This window comes from Sciurus vulgaris, assembly GCF_902686455.1.
Source record: "Sciurus vulgaris genome assembly, chromosome: 4".
Classification (NCBI taxonomy): Eukaryota; Metazoa; Chordata; class Mammalia; order Rodentia; family Sciuridae; genus Sciurus; species Sciurus vulgaris.
The window spans coordinates 100,924,138-100,944,215 of record NC_136464.1 but is presented as its reverse complement, the minus strand read 5'-3'; the positions used below and the strand labels follow the sequence as shown (position 1 = coordinate 100,944,215).

The 20,078-nt window shown below is 37.4% G+C and overlaps 1 long non-coding RNA gene across 1 annotated transcript in view; it reads left to right on the top strand.

Annotated features, from left to right (window-relative positions):
• Positions 1-19,854, top strand: part of LOC306660556 — a 1,243,860-nt gene extending 1,224,006 nt beyond the window's left edge. Inside the window, exon 3 of the long non-coding RNA XR_013763668.1 lies at positions 19,802-19,854. This is a non-coding gene — a long non-coding RNA (uncharacterized lncRNA). The remainder of the gene's footprint in view (positions 1-19,801) is intronic.
• The last annotated feature ends 224 nt before the right edge of the window (positions 19,855-20,078 follow it).

The following is a 20,078-nucleotide window of genomic DNA, read 5'->3' as shown; positions in this document are numbered from 1 at the left end:
GGGTATATTCTCTCTTCTGCCCCTGGTTCACTCTGGACCTTGGGCAAATTATAGCAAGCCTGCACGCCTTGTTTCTTCATCTGTGGAAGAACAAATGATCATACCCATATTTTAATAAGTTGATACATATAGTCTGTCTCTGTGGGGCAGTGGAATAAGTCAATACCTATCCATTCACAGTCGATTCTTAGAACTAAGGCTAAAACACCATAAGCACGCAGTTCATGTTAGTATTCATGGGCAGGCTCTATTAGAGGCACTCTAAAGCACTATCCCATTTAACTCTCACACAAATGATGTGAAGGTAGGTTACAGAAGCTCAGGAGGTCATGTGATTTGCCTGTGATCATACAGCTGGCACAAGGCAGAGCTGGCGTTGAAAACCTCGGAGCAATGTCGGCACTCAAAAACACCAGGGCAGTTGCTTCATTGAAATAATATTACCAATAAAAACAAAAAGTAGTTCAAGTTGGAGATGTCACTTTTATTTAGAATTGCAGTAGTCAAGCTACTTTCCTCAGGAACCTATAGACATAGAAATAATCCACAAATCTCTTCAATTTATTTCATCACATCGGTAGAAAAACAAAAAGGAAGAAAACCATATGATTATCTCAGTAGGAACAGGAAATACGTTTGATAAAATTCAACCTCATTTGTGATTTAAGAAGAAAACAAGAAACAGAAGAAAACCTTCTCAACTCAAAATGGCATTTATGAAAAACCAGCTGGCACTACGCTTGTGATGAAAGACTGAATGCTTCCCTCCTAATCAGGAGCAAGGCAAGGATTTCTCTCTCAACACCTCCCCTCAACACTGTGAGAGGCCTGGCCAGGGAAGTGAGCAAGAAAGAGAAATAGAAGGCTAAAGTTCAAAGAGGAAAAAGTAAAACTTGCTACTTAGGAGACAATAAGATCGAATCCTAGGGAATCTATTTTAACAATCTCTAGAAGTCAAAAATAAATTGAAGGACATAGGATAAGTGATCAATATCTTAAAATCTATTCTATTGAAAAACAAAACAATGTTCAAAAACATTAGCTACTTTAGGATAAATATAAATAGGCAGGACACCAAAAGCAAAACAAAGGAACGTTTCTGAGAGAAAGTAAAGACACACTATATATTAAATAAATGGACAGACATACTATGCTCATGGTTTAGAAGAGTCAATATTGTCAAGATAACCATACATCCCAAACTGAGCCCTAGAATCAGTATCATCCTAAACAGAATCCTAGCAGATTCTTGTTTGGAAATGCCAAAAGTCAAGAAGAATTAAAACAATTACGAAACAATTATTTTGGAGGAAGTATACTTAGAATTTCTTGACTTAAAGCTGTAATTATTAGTACAGAGTAGGACTGGTGTTGCCATGGACAAATTCATCAATGATCAGGGAGGTGGGCAAGAAAACACCCAGGTCTAAATAGTCACCTGGCCATTGTTTTGTCAATGAAATTCAATGGATAAAGGTCAGACTTTTCAATAAACGGAGCTAGAACAAACAGCTGTATGGGGGGAAAAAAAAGTCATTCATTACTCTCCCTCCTCCCCCGCTTACACACACACACACACACATGCACGCACGCACACAACACACACCTCAAAACAGAACATAGACCTAAACTCCAAAGGTACAACTGTAAAATTTCTAGAAAAAAACAGAGGGAGCAAATCTTTTCACACTTGGGATAGGCAAGGTTTTACTATATGGGATATAGAAAGAACTAACTATATAAGAAATTGATCGATTAAGCTTCTTCACAATTAAATATTTTCTTTTAAGAGACACCATTAAGAAAATGAATAGAAAGCCACAGTGTGAAAGAAAATACCTGCAATACATATATTGGACAAAAGACTTGTTTCCAGAATATATAGGGACATTTTTTAACTTAATAAGGAGACAATCCAGTTTTCAAAATGGGCAGTTTCTAACACATGTTCATAAAAGAAGATGCACAAATGGCCATAAAATCATTTTAAAAAATGTTTAACTTCATGAATCATCAGGGTTAGACAAAGTAAATAATGAAATACTACTACATGTCCACTAGAATGATCAGTTTTTTAAAAAAAATACTAACAATACCTCACATTTCTGAGGATGTGGAGTGACCAGAAAAATTATACATGGCTAGTGGGAATGAAAATGGTATAGAAACTTTAGAAGAGGTTGAGTCCCTTATTGGAATTTCTCATAGTGAGACAAAGTGTGCACCTGTTACAAACATGGCACCTGCCCATAGGGACACTTTGAAATAAACTTTACAATTTATTACTACCTACTACAATATCCTATACTTATTCCAATCTCTTTTAAAGTTAAATAATTCTACTCTGAAGCATGTTACCAAGAAAAGTAAAACATTTACCTATGCAATGACTTACACAAAAATGTTCTTAACACCTTTGTTCATATTATCCCCAAACTGGAATCATTCCATATGTTCTAAATAGGTGAATTAACTGATTATAGTATATCCATAAAAAGGAATCCTAGTCAGCAATATAAAGAAAAGAGCTCCTGATACGTACCACAAGAAACTCAACGTTGAACAAATGGAGCAATATTGAGCAAAAGAAACCAGAGACAAAGAAGTACTGTGCCATTCTATTTACACGAAATTCTTAAAAAGTCAAAACTAATCCTCTCTTACACAGAGCAAATCAATCACTTCTTGGTGAGTTGATGTGGCAGTAAAGGGACTTAAGGAAAATGTATACAGAGTGAAGGAAAATGCTCTGAACCTTGATCACAGTGGTGATTCCATGGGTGTATAGATTTGCCCAACTCCTTTAACTACATGACGTGGTAGTAAGTTAATTTTCCAAATACCCTCATGGCAGCTGCAATGTCCATGGTGGGTGTGGACTTTATGCCACTGTTAGAAAGTACAGTAAGAGATTCAATGTCTTCAGGAATATTAAGCAAGGTTATTTGAAGAAAATTGACTCTGGCTGCAGTAGGGAATCTTCAGGAATATGGTGGATGTAATAAGATAGATTAAGAGACTATTTTTATGGGCCAGATCAGAGATAATGGTAGGTTAGACCAGAGTAGTTTTGAGTTAGAGATGAAGAGAACTAGGAATACCTGCAGATATTTAACAGATGAAATTAAATCAGGTATGGCCATGGTATGAGGGAAAGAGGGTGTCAAAGATGAGAACCAGCTAGGTGGGGTGGTACAAGCTTGTAATCCCAGAGACTTGGAAGACTGAGGCAGCAAGATCACAAGTTAAATCTAGCCTCAGCAATTCAGTGAGGCCCTGTCTGTAAATAAAATATTAAAAAGGGCTGGGTATGTGACTCAGTGATTAAGTACCCCCTGGATTCAATCCCAAGTGCCAGAAAGAAGGTAGAAGAAGGAGAAGGAGAAGAAAAGAAAAAAGAAGATAACGTTCCACACTGACCAAAGAATATGACATGGAGGTAAACTGATGTTCTATTTTGAACTGTTGAGTTTGAAGTACCTTGGAGTTCTGAGAAAAGATGTCCAATAGACAAACTTAACCAGTTTTCAATTATAATAGGAGCTGAAATTTAATTCTAGTGAACTATTGTTTTGTTTTGTTTTATTGGTTCTGGGAAACAGAATCAGAGTCGAGGGAGGGCTAACTTCCATCAGAGCTGAACAGAGAATCTTCAGGGAATAGTGGGCAGCCGACATGGCTCTGGACCTCACCAAGACCTCGTTCTGTAGCTGATATTTCCAAACTTGCCATTCCCAAACAGTGAGAAGCACCCCCAACACCAAGATAGCATCCTTGATGAAGCTGATATATTATTACATGGTATTTTTCTTGGAATTTAGTCCAGTTCTTTAAAATGTGTTCTCAACAGCCTCACAACCAAGTCAAGCCATGAACACACATATTCTAACATGTTTTACTTCAGGGAACTACATGCATCTTTATAAATGATTTCAGCATTTCTTAACAAAGCAAGGAAATGTTCTTGCCTTTGGATAAAACACCCAAGCACAGCAGAAACTTCTCCTCATTCCACAAATTATGTGTAGCAGTCAACTAGTAATACACACCTTAAGATGGTAAAATAGAAATTAAAAATTTAAAAATCAGGATTAGGGAAAGTTCAATTAGACTAGAGTGTCTGTACCAGGTAGGTAAGTAAACTGTCTCTATAAAGGCCATAAGCTCCTAATCGATGGTGAATTGGGTTATGAGCAGATACAGAGAACATAATTGTAAAAGAATTTTTCAATAGAGAATTAAATCCATCCCTCAGAGAGAACAAGGCTTCTCTCACCATTTCCATTAAACTAACCCTCTTCCAAGGGCCCTCACATAAAACTTACCGAGAAACAGTGACTAGTGCCTTTAATAGTATCAGCACAGCAAATGCCATCAGTTGCAAAGTTGTTTCTTATAGTATCGCTCATTTCCACGTCATTCACACTATAAAAGCCCAGTTTAATGAATTTCACTTTGAGCAGGGCCAAGCACTATTGTCCAAAAAAAAGACACTACCTGAAAGTCATTACAATAAGCTCATAATTTTTTTAATCTATTACCAGTTGCTTAAAGAAGAATTTTAAAATAAGCCATTGTAATAGGAAAAGAAATTCTCATGTTCTATAATTCTTCCAAATATTCTTTGCCTTTTGAGTTTCTCTTAAGGTGGCCCCTCACCCCTGGATGAAGAGCCTTCACAGAGTGCCGTCAAAAATGCAGACAGACTGACTTGGTAGCAAAGATAAATCTCAAACCAGATGCGAGATTTTTATGCACATTTCACTAGATTTTACAATAGGCCACGGTGCTGCGAGTCAGTGTTTCCACTGGAAATAATGGCTCTCATCCAGGGCTCAGTGTGATGCTTTTTCCAGTAGTTACGGAGAACCAGCCATGTCTCTTTTCCAAGGTTCTTTTTCTTGTGCAAGAAGAAAGAAAATGTTTGATACGTAGGAGCTGGCCAATCTCAATCCTCCAGGTAGCCCTAATTTTGCCTTTTATTCATGATTCCTCACACCTGCTCCAGCAAGTTAGCATTTGGGAATTCAAACCCCACAGATCTGCTAAACACAACTAAGTTGTTCAAAGTTATCCAATTCTTTTGAAACTTATGACAAGTTAGACACATTGGTGACATTTATCTAATTATAGCTTGCTAGTTCTAGAATAAACAAACAGAAACTCTCTAGAGGTACTCTTAATGCAACACAAGTCTACCGATTCATTCATTTAGCAAAAATGTAGTAAGTGCTTAAAATATACACAGGTCTAGTAGTAGATGGTTATACTTTAGACACAAACAATGAGATGGAACCCCTGTCCCTCAGCTGTTTAGAGTATATAGATGGTGAGACACATAGTTCTTGTGAGAACTATCAGATTCCTATCATTATTCTCTCGGATTTTTGCTACAGGCCTAATTGACAAAACAGAAAAGAAGTCAATTGTCACCATCATCAATACCAACTACTGAGGAGAACATAGCCTGCTTATTGTAGAGCATAATTTCATAAACTTCAGTCATTTAAGTATGTCATACTTTTGGCACATGCACACACACACACACACACACACACACACATATGTATATATATACACACTGCACTATTGCTTAATAACTTGCTTTCAATTAAGTAAATTTTAGTTGAAATTAGTAACTCAAGAGGAAGCTTCTTACTGTTAAAAAATGAACCTACTACAAATGGATCCTTATTATAAAAATAAATATAAATAATATTTCATTCAAAATTTTTAAAAATTAAAAAAATGAGTGCACATTTAATGAATATGGGCAATTTACAAATATACATATCAGAAAACACATTGTTCAGTGTGAAAGATGCAATTGCTCATAATCGCCAGGCTTCTATTTTTTTTCACAATTCACTAGTACTCAAATTTTCATCATATTATTCGTATTGTCATATTTTCCATCTCTTTTTAAAGTCTCATCTAACGTGGGTTCAAAATGGAAAAAAAAAATTAAAGTCCTAGAAACTACCTACCCTGGCATGACCTTTTGGACATCCCAGAGGTGAAGAAACTTAGATTCCAGGGCAAGGCTGATGAGGAGCACAGGAGAAAAAGAGGGAGATTAGAAATGAGAGAAAGGAGCTCAGCATAGACCCCCAAAAAACAAATATCTCCCAGGAGTGGACAGAGGGAAACCAAGCTAGTTCTCCATGAGTGACAAGTTCATAGTGATCACCAGGCTCTGACAACGTGGCTATTATTGGAAATACTGCCCTCAGGCCTTAATAGGTCTCCCTGATAGCATCCCACCTAGCATTCTAACACCATACACACAAGATTGTGCTGAATCATTCACCTGCTGAAAATCTTTGATAGGCTCCCCCATGGCTGACAGACCCAGGGCAAAAAATGTACCAGCCTTCAACCATGGCCCTGCATAATCCCTCACTGTGGACTGGACTTTGAAGGAGGAACCAAGGATTTCCAGGACCTCCAAGAACCATTCCCTCCCTCCTCATGACACTTTTCATTACTTCTGACCCGAGTCTCCGTGCTGTTTGCAGCCTTCTTTATGCCCAGCTGTACCCCAGAGCAGCTTCCTCTTCTTTCTCTGCTTATTCAAATAGAACAAATAGATTGTTCAAATAGAACAGAGGCCCTTCCACCTCTTCCCTCCGTCTTTCTCAAAGCATCCTAACCACAGTGCCTCCTCTCTCCTTTGAAATGCTAAATAGCTAAATAGCTTCTTAGGATCTATACCACTCAGGCCGCACTTGGCACAGCCAGCTGCTGTGATTGTCCTTCTCAGTGTCAGTAAGCCTTTCCAACCATATTATATGTATCTCAAGGGCAAGGACCCTGATTTATAACACTGTGCATCTCTTAGCAAAGGGGACACGTTCTGAGAACTGGCTTAGGCATTTTCATTGCTGTGTGAGTATATTTATACAAACTTACATGGTCTAGGTCAATCACTTAATGTGGCCTATTGACATAATTGAAAAGACACAGTACATGTGAGACTATGAGGCTGCTGTCAGCATAACCCAGCCTACCGTATATATTAAACATTTTTATAAGTAAAAGGAATATACTCTAAAATAACAATAAAAAGTAGAATACAATCATAGCATAAACCAGTAACATGGTTGTTTATTATGAAGTCTACTGTACTGTGCATAATTGTATGTGCGATGTGTTTATACAACTGGCAGCACAGTAATTTTGTTTATACAAGCAAAGTGAGTAACGTGTTGTGCTACCACATTATGACAGCTGAGATGTCACTGGGTGGAAGGAATTTTCGAACTCTGTTATAATCTTCTGGGGCCATTAACATGTAGACCATCATTGAGTGAAATGTAAGTATCTGTATGTGACTGTACATCTTCGTATCTTGCACAATACCCTAAACCTAGCGGGAATTGATTTAAGTGTGCCTGTGGATTGCTGTAGTCACAAGGTATCAAGTCAATTCCAGTTTTCACTGTTACCTCTTCTGCCTTCTCAGGGACTGATCCACAATGGCATAGTCCCATAGACTAAGAAGGAGCTGGGAAGTACACTTACCTGACAGGCTCAGATGGAAACAGTGAGCACCCCTGCAGCAGTTGAATCAGCAGTGGAATTTCCAAGTTATTTTCACATTTTTAAAGAAAGGCAAAGGAAGGTGAACCCAAGTAAACAGATCTCAAAAGGTCTGCCAAAACCTCTTTGAACCAAATATAGCAAATTGTAAACTACTCTGATTTCCTCTGTGGGATCTTATCAGAGCCACAAGAACGTTTGCCATATCCAAAGTAGACAGCCACAATCCCCTGACTCATCGCCACTATCCTGTGACCAAATGGACTGAATGTGCTCTGTGGGAATGAGAGGAGGAAACCCCCCAAGAAGGTTTATTAAAACCTGAGATAGGTTGGAAACTCATATGAATAAAATCCATTTTAAGTCATTTAATCACAAACTGACTCAAAACAGAATGGCTGCCATAATCTTTGGCATTTTAGTCAGTTTTTTCACTGCTGTGACTAAAAGATCTACCCAGAACAATTTTAGGGGAAGCAAAGTTTATTTGAGGGCTCACAATTTCAGAGGTCTCAGTCCACAGACAGCTGGTTCCATTCCTCAGGGCTCAAGGTGAGGCAGAACATCATGGTGGAAGAGTGTGGCAGAGGGCAGCAGCTCACATGATCAGGAAGCAGAGAGACAGAGATCTCTACTTGTCAGACACAAATATATATACCCCCAAAGCCATGCCCCCAATGCCCCACCTCCTCTAGTTACACCCACCTGCCTTCAGTCACCACACAATTAATCCCATCAGGTGATCGATTCACTGATTGGGTTAAGGCTTTCGTGACCCAATCATTTCTTCCTCTGAATCTTCTTGCATTGTCTCACACATGAGCTTTTGGAAGACGCCTCATAACCAAACCATAACATTTGGTCATTCAAAGTCTTCCCCAGAAAAAAAAAGAAAAAAGTATATGACTTTGGAGGGTGATACAGTCTTTAATTAAATTTTTCACTTTTTAAAATCACTATCAATTCAAATGCCTTTGGTCATTCTGACAATGTCAACCCATTTCTGGAGATACACACACACACACACACACACACACACACACACACGTATATATGTCAGATTTGTTTTCCCACTATAGTGTAGATCTAAATCTGGGTTTTTATTTTCTCCTTTCAGCTCATTTGTTAGACCATTCAGAGTACTTTAGTCTCATTTTCTCCTCTGCTTCTTGCAGAAAATTCAACTTAATGCTCTTTCACTTGATCAATCAGGTCTAGAATCCAAGCTTTGACTTCAGCCTGATCCAAACCTCCAGTTGCTCCCCCTTCCCTTCTGATTATTCCTTTTTCAAATGGACAGGACTTCTCTGAAGCCCTTAACTCCCAGAATACATGCCTGATTGCCAAACTGAGATGGTCTTCCCTGGAGAAATAGATACCTCAGAGTTGTCTTTAATGCTGAGCATCCATACTGTCCTGGGCCTGTCCCAGGCCCACAGCACCAAGACTGCATTTTGCATACCACTCAGCTGCTAAGCAATGGCTCTCCCGGGTCTCAGAGCCCAGACACTCACACAGTGTTCAAATACTTGATGTGAAAGAAATTGGAGCACAATTCTCCTCTTTTAGCCAGGACCTCTTATCCAGATCTTTTGGAGTTTCCAGCACTTCTAAAGATTTTCATTACAACTTTGTGGCTGGCTGATTAACCAATAGGAATAATGTTGAGACAGAACACAAGGTGAGCAATGAGGGAAGATGGCAACAGCCTTCTGGGGTTGACCTTCCATCCCTGTAGAAGTGATTTAATAAGGACAGAGTGGGAGGGTGCCACTACTTTTTAATCATCTTGAAATGACATAGGCAGGAGAGGTTTCACCAGCTTAAGATCAGTACTTATGTGCTCAGTGGGGGCCTGCTGGGCGATTGCCCTAGGGTGAGAACTTGCTGCCTCACAGCAGCAGAGCAAGCCCTGTCCTTGCTTGGGGCTGGGAATAAAAACTCTCTTAGTGACTAATTGGAGCAGCAGGGAGAATCGAGGTAGGCAACAACATGTAATTCCCCAAGTTGGATGTGAGCCAGCATGCCTTCCTACTTGGGAGGAAAGTGGCTTCCTTGCTTTAAAGGCTGTGCCGTTTTGGTAAGCCTGAACCAAGGAGACTAATGAAATTAATTGGGAAATAGAAACCTCATATTAAAAACGATTTACTCTGACTTACTCTTTTATTAAAAGAAATCACCATTTTCCTACTTTAGTTGTGTGCTTTCTCCATGTTCAAAGGAATGATATTTTTCATCTCGAAACTCAGTGAAGATGTGAGATAAATAGCTTGCAAGGAGGAAACCCATATGGCAGAATGAGTCTGGCACAGAGTCAGAAGTTCCCTCTAGTCTGATCCTCTGGGTCCTCTGCATCTACTAAGTAACAGTTAAGTTGCAGCCTTTTCTAATTTTCACATTAGTTATGGTCACTATTTCTAAAGGCTCTGAGCTGTCTCTCACTATGACCTTCATGTACCAGTCTTCATATAACACAACCCATGCAATAAATAGTAAGTAATCAATAAAATAAGAACATGCGGAATGATCTGATTTCCATGGGTAAGGAATTCCCAGAGCAGTGTGCAACCTGGAGCCATGGAGATCAATCTCATCTATGCCATTCTCAGGAGAGACACTCGACTTTCACAAAGGGTCAGAAGAATTTTATCACAGGATCTTTAAGCCAGTGCTCAATTAAACCCAGGAAGGACCTTCTAGATTTTCAGTACCTTAATGAAGTGCTGCATGTCAATCACATCATCTGCAGTCTGCCCTTCCACACACTTTCTTGTTTGGAGAATGTTGGGCAAGATATGGGCCACTGTCTCTTTAATCGTCTTGGAATGACACAATAGTGTAAGGTGTTTTTCCAACTTGAAATCAGCACTTCTGTGTTCAGTGAGAGCTTGTTGGGCCATCACCCTAAGGTGACGGCAATTGCAGGTATGAAACTGAAGCCAATACAAACTTTACATGTAGGTTAATAATATTCATTTTTAAAGTCATATATTATTTTCATGATTGACATTTTCATTTTAAGTAAGATCTTTCTCGAATTTGCTTAGAAGTATAGAGAAAAACATCACCCTCAAGCAGTGGTGTGTGCATAACAATTATGTGGCCACTTAATAACTAGCAAAAGTCTCTACAAAGTTCAACTTTGTTGGAGAAATTCTCACAGATATTTGTAGTTCTACTTTGAGTCTATTGCAAACAATAAGGAATTTACCTTTTCGAAAATTCTTCAAGGTAATATTACCTCTTATAAAAACTTAGCTTCACAATATAAATGTAGAAGGTATCAAAAATTACCCAAAGCTATCAATAGATTTACTGTAATACAAAGCTGCTCCCAACCCTTTACGTGTGTCACAACCTAGCTTGTCAGTCTGAAAGCTGCTCCCCTGCCCTTTCCGCTGCAGCCATTTCCCTGCCTCCCACTACTTGTCAGTCTGTGAACATCCTAGCTAGCTATTGGTTCGTCAGTCAGCTTGCAAGTATCCTTCTCCTTCATTGTCCCCTGTTAGCCCGGCGGAATTCAACTGCTTAAGGATAGTTCCCCCGCCATCTTTTCTCTTGCTTTCTCTCTCCTGCTCACTTTCTTTTCTCTCTCCTCCTCGCTTTTCCACTCTCTCTAGCGTGCACCCTCTCTTTTCCTCTCATTTTCTCTCTTACCCTGCAGGGAGACACTTTGTTTGCTTAATAAACTCCCTTATGGATTTCCCATGTCCAGCGTGGTTTTCGTGGGTTTCTTACATTTACTACAACATGTATTAAAATAAATCCTTCATATGTATTTTTCTATTTGTCACAGAAAACATGAAGTATGATTTATTAAGGAAATGATTAGTCATACTTCACTTTTTCTGTGAGAAATAGCTATATATAATAATATAAATGTTTAGAGAAGACAATTCCTTAGTTAAGGAGGGCTCTCATTCTTATATATATGTGAATTGTAATTAAAGATGACCAGAACATAGAACACTGGACAATTTTGATGATATTAGACAACCCCAGTTAACCAGGAGTGGCTTGACTGACCCCAAGAAGCACATTTAAGATTTTTGCATTCAATTAAACTTCACAAATATGTATTTTTTCCCACAACAATTAGAAGAGCACCAAAGCAGAAAGATGTTCCCATCTCTGAGCAGAGATGCTCACATCTAATGAGAAAATATTGCTGAAACAGCTCATCATGGACAGAGAGATTTGTATTCTAGAAATTGTGGGGAAGAATCTAAGCCTGCCTTTTCCTGGGAGTAGAAAGAAGGCAGAGAAAAGACAAGACTATTTGAGCTGTGTTTCCATGAGTAAAATATCACTAGGAAACTAAAAAGGGGTATAGAGCAGAATGTCCTAGGCAGAGGTAATACACATTGTGTTAGATTTCCATTGCTACAAAAAAATACCTGAGATAAATTAACTTATAAAAAGAGAATGTTTATTTTGGCTCAGAGTTTTGGAGATTCCAGTCCATAATTAGACAGATTCATTGCTTTTAGGTCTCTCATGGTGAGGCAGCACATCACAGCAGAAACACATGATTTAGCAAACTGTTCATTTCAAGGCTGGAAACAAAATGGAGAGAGAAAGAGACCACTGCCTCACAATTCCTTCAAAGGCACACCCCCAGTGACCTCAAACCTCCCATGAGGCCTGCCTCCTGAGGTTCCACCACTTCCCAATAGCAGCAGGCTGAGGGCCAAGCCTTTGGGGGACAAACTATAGCACAGACCCAAACACAACTCTAAAACTGCTGTTCTCACTACCTCTTCAACCACACCACCATCGCTGAACATCGCTACATACAGACCCAGGACTGTTCCCATAGGCATTTTCTTCTTTCCTCCTCAAAACAACTCTGGAAGGGAGGCATTCATACTCCACAGGTGAGAAAGCTGTGGCTAAAAAGGTTTATGTCACTTTCTGAAAGAAAGAATTAGTAAGCAGTCAGAACAGAATTTACACTGAAGTCCGTCTCCTACCAAGGTGTTTACTAGTATCCATCCTGTGATACTAGGGAGTATAAGTCAATCACAGTCAAACATCTCTTAAAATATACTGCATTTTCTTTATTATTTTGTCAGAACTGGTCTAAATACATAAATATAGATTAATAGAGAATCGGATGGATGGAAGGAAGGAAAGAAGGAAAGAGAAAGGGGATTTTATAATGTATATAGTGAAGCATAGTTTATATAAAATAAAAGGTACACATCTTCAGTGTACACTTCAAGGAGCCTCAAGAGCTATATATCCTCATCCATGGAAGGGATATGTTACAAGACTTCCAGTGGATGCCTAAAACCACATTTAATCTATATATGTGTATATATACTAATATGCTAATTTATTATATATATAATATATGCATATATCATATATAAAATGAATTGGTTTTCATAAAAAGTATAAATCTCTGCTCATAAACACACTGTTAAGAAAATCATAGGCCAAAATAAATTGTTTGCAATACCTATACAGTACCTAAAAAAGGCCTAGTGTCCAGAGGATATGAAGAATTATTGCAAGTCAATGATGAAAAATACACAAATAATCCAATAAAAATGATCAAGAGATTTGAAAATACTTTATACAGAAAAGAATGCTGGAGGTCACTAAGTACATATGTATATATATATATATATATATGTGTGTGTGTGTGAATTATATATATGTTTTCCTATACATACGTATCTATAATAAGGTTTAATTTATGAATATCGGCAACAATAAGAGATGAACAATACTACTAATAAAATGGAATGATTATAACAATATACTATAATATGTTTCTTAAAACTTTTGAATTGCCTATTTATGAAATTTTCCATTCATATTTTTGGATTTCAGTTGACATTGGTAACTGAACCTGTGGAAAGCAAAAACACAGATGAGAGGGGACTACTGTACGCACCCATGTAACTATAACCCCAAACCAGACACAGAACATTCCCATCACCTGGAAAGTTCCTTCATCCCCCAGTGAGTCAGCCCTTCCCCTAGGAGCAGACATTTTCTTTCCTCACTATGTTTGCTTTGTCTGTTCTTGAAGGACATAAAAATGGAATCATAGAGTATGTTCTCATTTATATTCTACACCTGTTATTCAACATAACATATTTGAAACTCATCTACGTCATTGAATGTTATCAGTCATTTTCTTTTTCTGCGAAGTAGCATTTTACTGTGTGGGTACACCACACCACAATCTGACTATTCATTTTGCCATGCACCAACTTTGGGGCTACGTCCAGTTTGAGAGTTTCATGAATAAGGCCTCTGTAAACATTTTTGTAAAGTCCCCTTGTGGGCATATGTTTTTCTTTCTTTTGGGTAAATACCCCAAAGTGAGATTGCTGGACCATGTGGGAGATGGATGCTTAGCTTAGTGACAAAGTGCTAGTTTTCCAAAGTCCCTGTGCCATTTCACAATTCCTCAAGCTATGTATGAATGTTCTGGTTAATTCATATTTTCTAAAATTTTGGTATTAAAAGGCTCTTGATTTTAGATCTTTAAGCTATGTGTGAAGTGGTATCTCATTGCAATTTAATTTGCATTTTCCTTTTGACTAGGGATTATTGACCACTTTTTAATGTATTGACTCAGACACATAATTTTGATGAAAATCAATTTATTATTATTAAATGCATTTTGTGTTCTCTAGGAGAAATTTTTGTCTATCCCAAAGTTGGAAGGTATTCTCTTATATTGTTTAATAGGAGATTGACAATTCTAGCTTTCATGATTAATTCTACAGTCTATCTAGTATTATTTTTTATTAGCTAGAATTTGAATTTTTCCCCATACAACTATATACTTGTTCCACCACAATTTGCTGAAGAGACTTTCCATTCTCTATTTTTGAGAAACAAAATGTTTTGTCAGCTTTGTCAAAAACTAATTGATGCTTATATTAGATTCTGTTCTGACTTTTATATTCTGTTCCAAAGATATATTTATCTATACCTTAAATTTGTAACTTTTTATTATATGTCTTAAAAATAGAAAGCATAATTCTTCCAACTTGGTTCCTCTTTTCCAATATTGTTTTTGACTAAATTCTTTATGTAGAAACATAAATTTAGAGTCTGTTTATTTATTTTTACCAAAAAATTAAACTTATAGGAATTTTAATAGAATTAAAAGATATTCATAGAAAAACTTTTAGGGCTAGGGTAGCTCAACGGTACATCATATGCTTAGCATGTGCAAGTTCCTGGGTTCAATTGGCAGCATCAAAAAAATTAAAAATAAAGAAATGTTTACAACACAGAAATTTTAAATGTTATAGAAATTTCTTCCTATAAAATAATTGAAATTTTACAGAAAGTGGATTGAATCTATCTATAATTTGAAGAACATAGACATTGTAATGTTAAGTCTTCCAACCTATAAACATGCTACATCTTTCTATTTACTTAAATGATTTTGAACTGCCCTCAGCAATACTTGGTAGTTTTCAATGTAGAGATTTTTTTTTTTTTTTTTAATTTAGTGAACTGAAATAGTACACATTTATTATCTCTTTGTTTCCTTGGGCCAAGTGTGTGGGCACAAGTTAGCTAGGTCTCTTCTCAGGCTCTCAAAAGACTTTTTTAAATTTAATTTATTTTTTTTTTAATTTTTACAGACTACATTTTGATTCATTGTACATGAACAGGATACAACTTTCATTTCTATGGTTGTACACAATGTAGATTCACACCATTCATGTAATCATACATGTACATAGGGTAATACAGTCTATCTCATTCTACTATCTTTCCTTCCCCCACCCTCTCCAGCCCCATTTTCCTCTACACTATCCAAAGTTCCTTCATTCTTCTCCCCCGCCACCCCATCGTTATGTATCATCATCCACTTATCAGAGAAAACATTCAGTCTTTGGTTTTCTGGGTTTGTTCTATCTCACTTAGCATGATATTTTTCAACTTCCTGCATTTACCAGCAAATGCCATAATTTTATTCTTCTTTATGACTGAGTAATATTCCATTGTGTATATATACCACAGTTTCTTTATCCATTCGTCAATCGAAGGGCATCTCCATTGGTTCCGCAATCTAGCTAGTGTGAATTGAGCTGCTATGAACATTGATATGGTTGCATCATTGTAGTATGCTGATTTTAAGTCCTTTGGGTATAAACTGAGGAGTGGGATAGCTGGGTCAAATGGTGGGTCCATTCCAAGTTTTCTGAGGAATGTCCATACTGCTTTCCAGAGTGGCTGCACCAATTTGCAACTCCATCAGCAATGTATAAGTGTACCTTTTTCCCCACATCCATGCCCACAGTTATAATTGCTTGTGTTCTTTTCCGATTTTTTTTTTTTTTTTTTTTTGTGGTGCTGGAGATTAAACCCAGGACCTTGTGCTTGCAAGGCAAGCACTCTACTGAGCTATATCCCCAGTCCCTTGCTTGTGTTCTTGATAATAGCCATTCTAATTGGAGTTAGATGAAATCTTAGGGTGGTTTTAATTTACATTTCTGTAATTACTAGAGATGATGACCACTTTTTCATGTATTTGTTGGTCACCTATATATCTTCTTCTGTGAAGTGTCTGCCCAGTTCCTTAGCCCATTTATTGATTGGGTCGTTGTATTTTTGGTGTAAAGGTTTTTTAAGTTCTTTATAAACTTTGGAGATAAGTGCTCTGTCTGAAGTGTGTGTGGAAAAGATTTTCTCCCACTCTGTAAGCTCTCTTTTCACATTATTGATTGTTTCCTTTGCTGACAAAAAGTTTTCTAGTTTGACTCTATCCCATTTATTGATTCTTGCTTTTATTTCTTGCACCATGGGCGTCTTATTAAGGAAGTCTGGCATGATGGAAATTCAGGCCTACTTTTTCTTCTATTTGGTGAAGGGTCTCAGGACTAATTCCTAGATTCTTGATCCATCTTGAGATGAGTTTTGTCCAGGGTGAGAGATAGGGGTTTAATTTCATTTTACTGCATATGGATTTCCAGTTTTGCCAGCACCATTTGTTGAAGAGGCTATCTTTTCTCCATTGTAAGTTTTTGGCACCTTTGTCTAGTATGAGATAACTGTGCTTATGTGGGTTTGTCTTCTTGTCTTCCTTTACCTAGGTCTACCTGTCTATTTTGAGACACACCATGTCATTTTTGTTACTATTGCTCTATAGTAGAGTTTAAGATCTGGTATTGTGATACCTCCTGCATTACTCTTCCTGCCCAGGGTGGTTTTGGCTATTCTGGGTCTTTTGTTTTTATGTTGACCTTACATACATGGTATTGTTAAATTCATTAGTTTTAGTAGGTTTGTTTTTTATAAAGTCCTTAGAGTTTTCTAACCCCTAACCATGTCATCTGCAAATAATGACAGTTCTACTTTTCTTTTTTATTTATTAATTTTTTATTGTAAACAAATGGGATACATGTTGTTTCTGTTTGTACATGGAGTAACAGCATACCATTTGCATATTCATGCATTTACATAGAGTAATGATGTTTGATTCATTCTGTTATTTTTTTCCTTCCACCCCACCCCTCCCACCTCTCTTTTCCCTCTATACAGTGCCTCCTTCCTCCATTTTTGCTCCCCTCCCACCCCTCATTACGTGTTATCATCTGCTTATCAGTGAGATCATTCATCTTTTGGATTTTTTAGATTGGCTTATCTCACCTAGCATGATATTCTCCAAATTCATCCATTTGCCTGCAAATGCCATAATTTTATCATTCTTTATGGCTGAGTAATATTCCATTGTATATATATACCACAGTTTCTTTATCCATTCATCACTCGAAGGGCATCTAGGTTGGTTCCATAGTCTGGCTATTGTGAATTGAGCAGCTATGAATATTGATGTGGCTGTATCTCTGTAGTATGCTGATTTTAAGTCCTTTGGGTATAGGCCGAGGAGTGGGATAGCTGAGTCACATGGTAGGTTCATTCCAAGTTTTCGAAGGAATCTCCATACTGCTTTCCAGAATGTCTGCACTAATTTTCAGCCCCACCATCAGTGTATGAGTGTACATTTTTCCCCACATCCTCTCCAACACCTATTGTTGCTGGTATTCTTGATAATCGCCATTCTAATTGGGGTGAGATGGAATCTTAGTGTAGTTTTGATTTGCATTTCTCTTATTACTAAGGATGGCGAACATTTTTTCATATGTTTGTTGATTGCTTGTAGATCTTCTTCGGTGAAGTGTCTGTTCATCTCCTTAGCCCATTTGTTGATTGGGTTATTTGTATTCTTGGTGTAGAGTTTTTTGAGTTCTTTATAGATTCTGGAAATTAGTGCTCTATCTGAAGTATGATTGGCAAAGATATTCTCCCACTCTGTAGGCTCTCTCTTCGCATTGCTGATAGTTTCCTTTGCTGAGAGAAAGCTATTTAGTTTGAATCTATCCCAGTTATTGACTCTTGCTTTTATTTCTTGTGCTATGGGAGTCCTGTTAAGGAAGTCTGCTCCTAAGCCAACAAGGTGAAGATTTGGACCTACTTTTTCTTCTATAAGATGCAGGGTCTGTGGTCTGATTTCGAGGTCCTTGATCCATTGTGAATTGATTTTTGTGCAGGGTGAGAGATAGGGGTTTAGTTTCATTCTCCTGCATATGGATTTCCAGTTTTCCCAACACTATTTGTTGAAGAGGTTATCTTTTTTCCATTGCATATTTTTGGCACCTTTGTCTAGTAGGAGAAAATTGTATTTATTTGGGTTTGTGTCCCTGTCTTCTATTCTGTACCATTGATCTACCTGTCTATTTTGGTACCAATACCATGCTGTTTTTGTTACTATTGCTTTGTAGTATAGTTGAAGTTCTGGTATTGCGATATCCCGTTTCATTCTTCCTGCTAAGGATTGCTTTAGTTATTCTGGGCTTCTTATTATTCCAGATGAATTTCATGACTGCTTGCTCTATTTCTGTAAGGTACGTCATTGGGATTTTAGTTGGAATTGCATTGAATCTGTATAGCACTTTTGGTAGTATGGCCATTTTGACAATATTAATTCTGCCTATCCAAGAACATGGGAGAACTTTCCATCTTCTAAGGTCTTCCTTAATTTCTTTCTTCAATGTTTTGTAGTTTTCATTGTAGAGATCTTTTACCTCTTTGGTTAGATGGATGCCCAAGTATTTTATTTTTTTTGAGGCTATTGTAAATGGAGTTGTTTTCCTCATTTCCCTTTCAGCTGTTTCGTCGCTTGCATATAAAAATGCTTTAGATTTATGAGTGTTGATTTTATAGCCTGCTACATTGCTGAATTCATTGATGAGGTCTAGACGTTTTCTGGAGGAGGTTTTTGGATCCTCTAAATATAGAATCATGTCATGCGCACTTAAGTGACAGCTTAAGTTCCTCTTTTCCTATTCGTATCCCTTTAATTTCTTTAGTCTGCCTAATTGCTCTGGCTAGAGTTTCAAGGAAAATGTTGAATAGAAGTGGTGAAAGAGGACAACCCTGTCTTGTTCCCATTTTTAAAAGGAATGGTTTCAGTTTTTCTCCATTAAGAATGATGTTGGCCATGGGCTTAACATAAATAGCCTTTACAATGTTCAGGTATGTTCCTACTATCCCTATTTTTTCTAGTGTTTTGAGCATGAAAGGGTGTTGTATTTTGTCGAACGCTTTTTCTGTATCAATTGAAATAACCATATGATTCTTCTCCTTATGTCTATTGACATGATGTATTACGTTTATTGATTTACGAATGTTGGACCATCCTTGCATCCCAGGGATAAACCCCACTTGATTGTGGTGCACAATTTTCTCAATATGTTTTCAGATACGGTTTGCCAATATTTTGTTAAGGATCTTTGCATCTATATTCATCAAGGATATGGGTCTCAAATTTTCTTTCCCTGATGTGTCTTTTCCTGGTTTGGGTATGAGGGTGATATTAGCTTCACAGAATGAGTTTGGTAGGGTACCCTCCTTTTCTATTTCCTGGAATACTTTGAGAAGTATTGGAATGAGTTCTTCTTTGAAGGTTGTAGAACTTGGCTGAGAATCCGTCTGGTCCTGGGCTTTTCTTGGATGGTAGATTTTTAATGGCTTCTTCTATTTCATTGCTTGATATTGATCTGTTTAAATCATGTATGTCCTCCTGGTTCAGTTTGGGAGGAGCATATGTCTCTAGAAATTTGTCAATGTCTTCGGCAGTTTCTACTTTGTTGGAAAACAGATTTTCAAAGTAGCTTCTCATTATGTTCTGTGTCTCAGTGGTGTCTGTTGTGATATTTCCTTTTGCATTATATATTTTAGTAATTTGAGTCTACTCTCTCCTTCTCTTTGTTAGTGTGGCTAACGGTTTGTCTATTTTGTTTACTTTCTCAAAGAACCAACTTTTTGTTTTGTCAATTTTTTGAATAGTTTCTTTTGTTTCAATTTCATTTATTTCAGTTCTGATTTTAATTATTTCCATTCGTCTACTACTTTTGCTGTTATTCTGTTCTTCTTTTTCTAGGGTTTTTAGCTATAATGTTAGGTCATTTAATTGTTGACTTTTCATTCTTTTCTGGAATGGGCTCCATGCAATGAATTTTCCTCTGAGTACCGCTTTCATATTGTCCCAG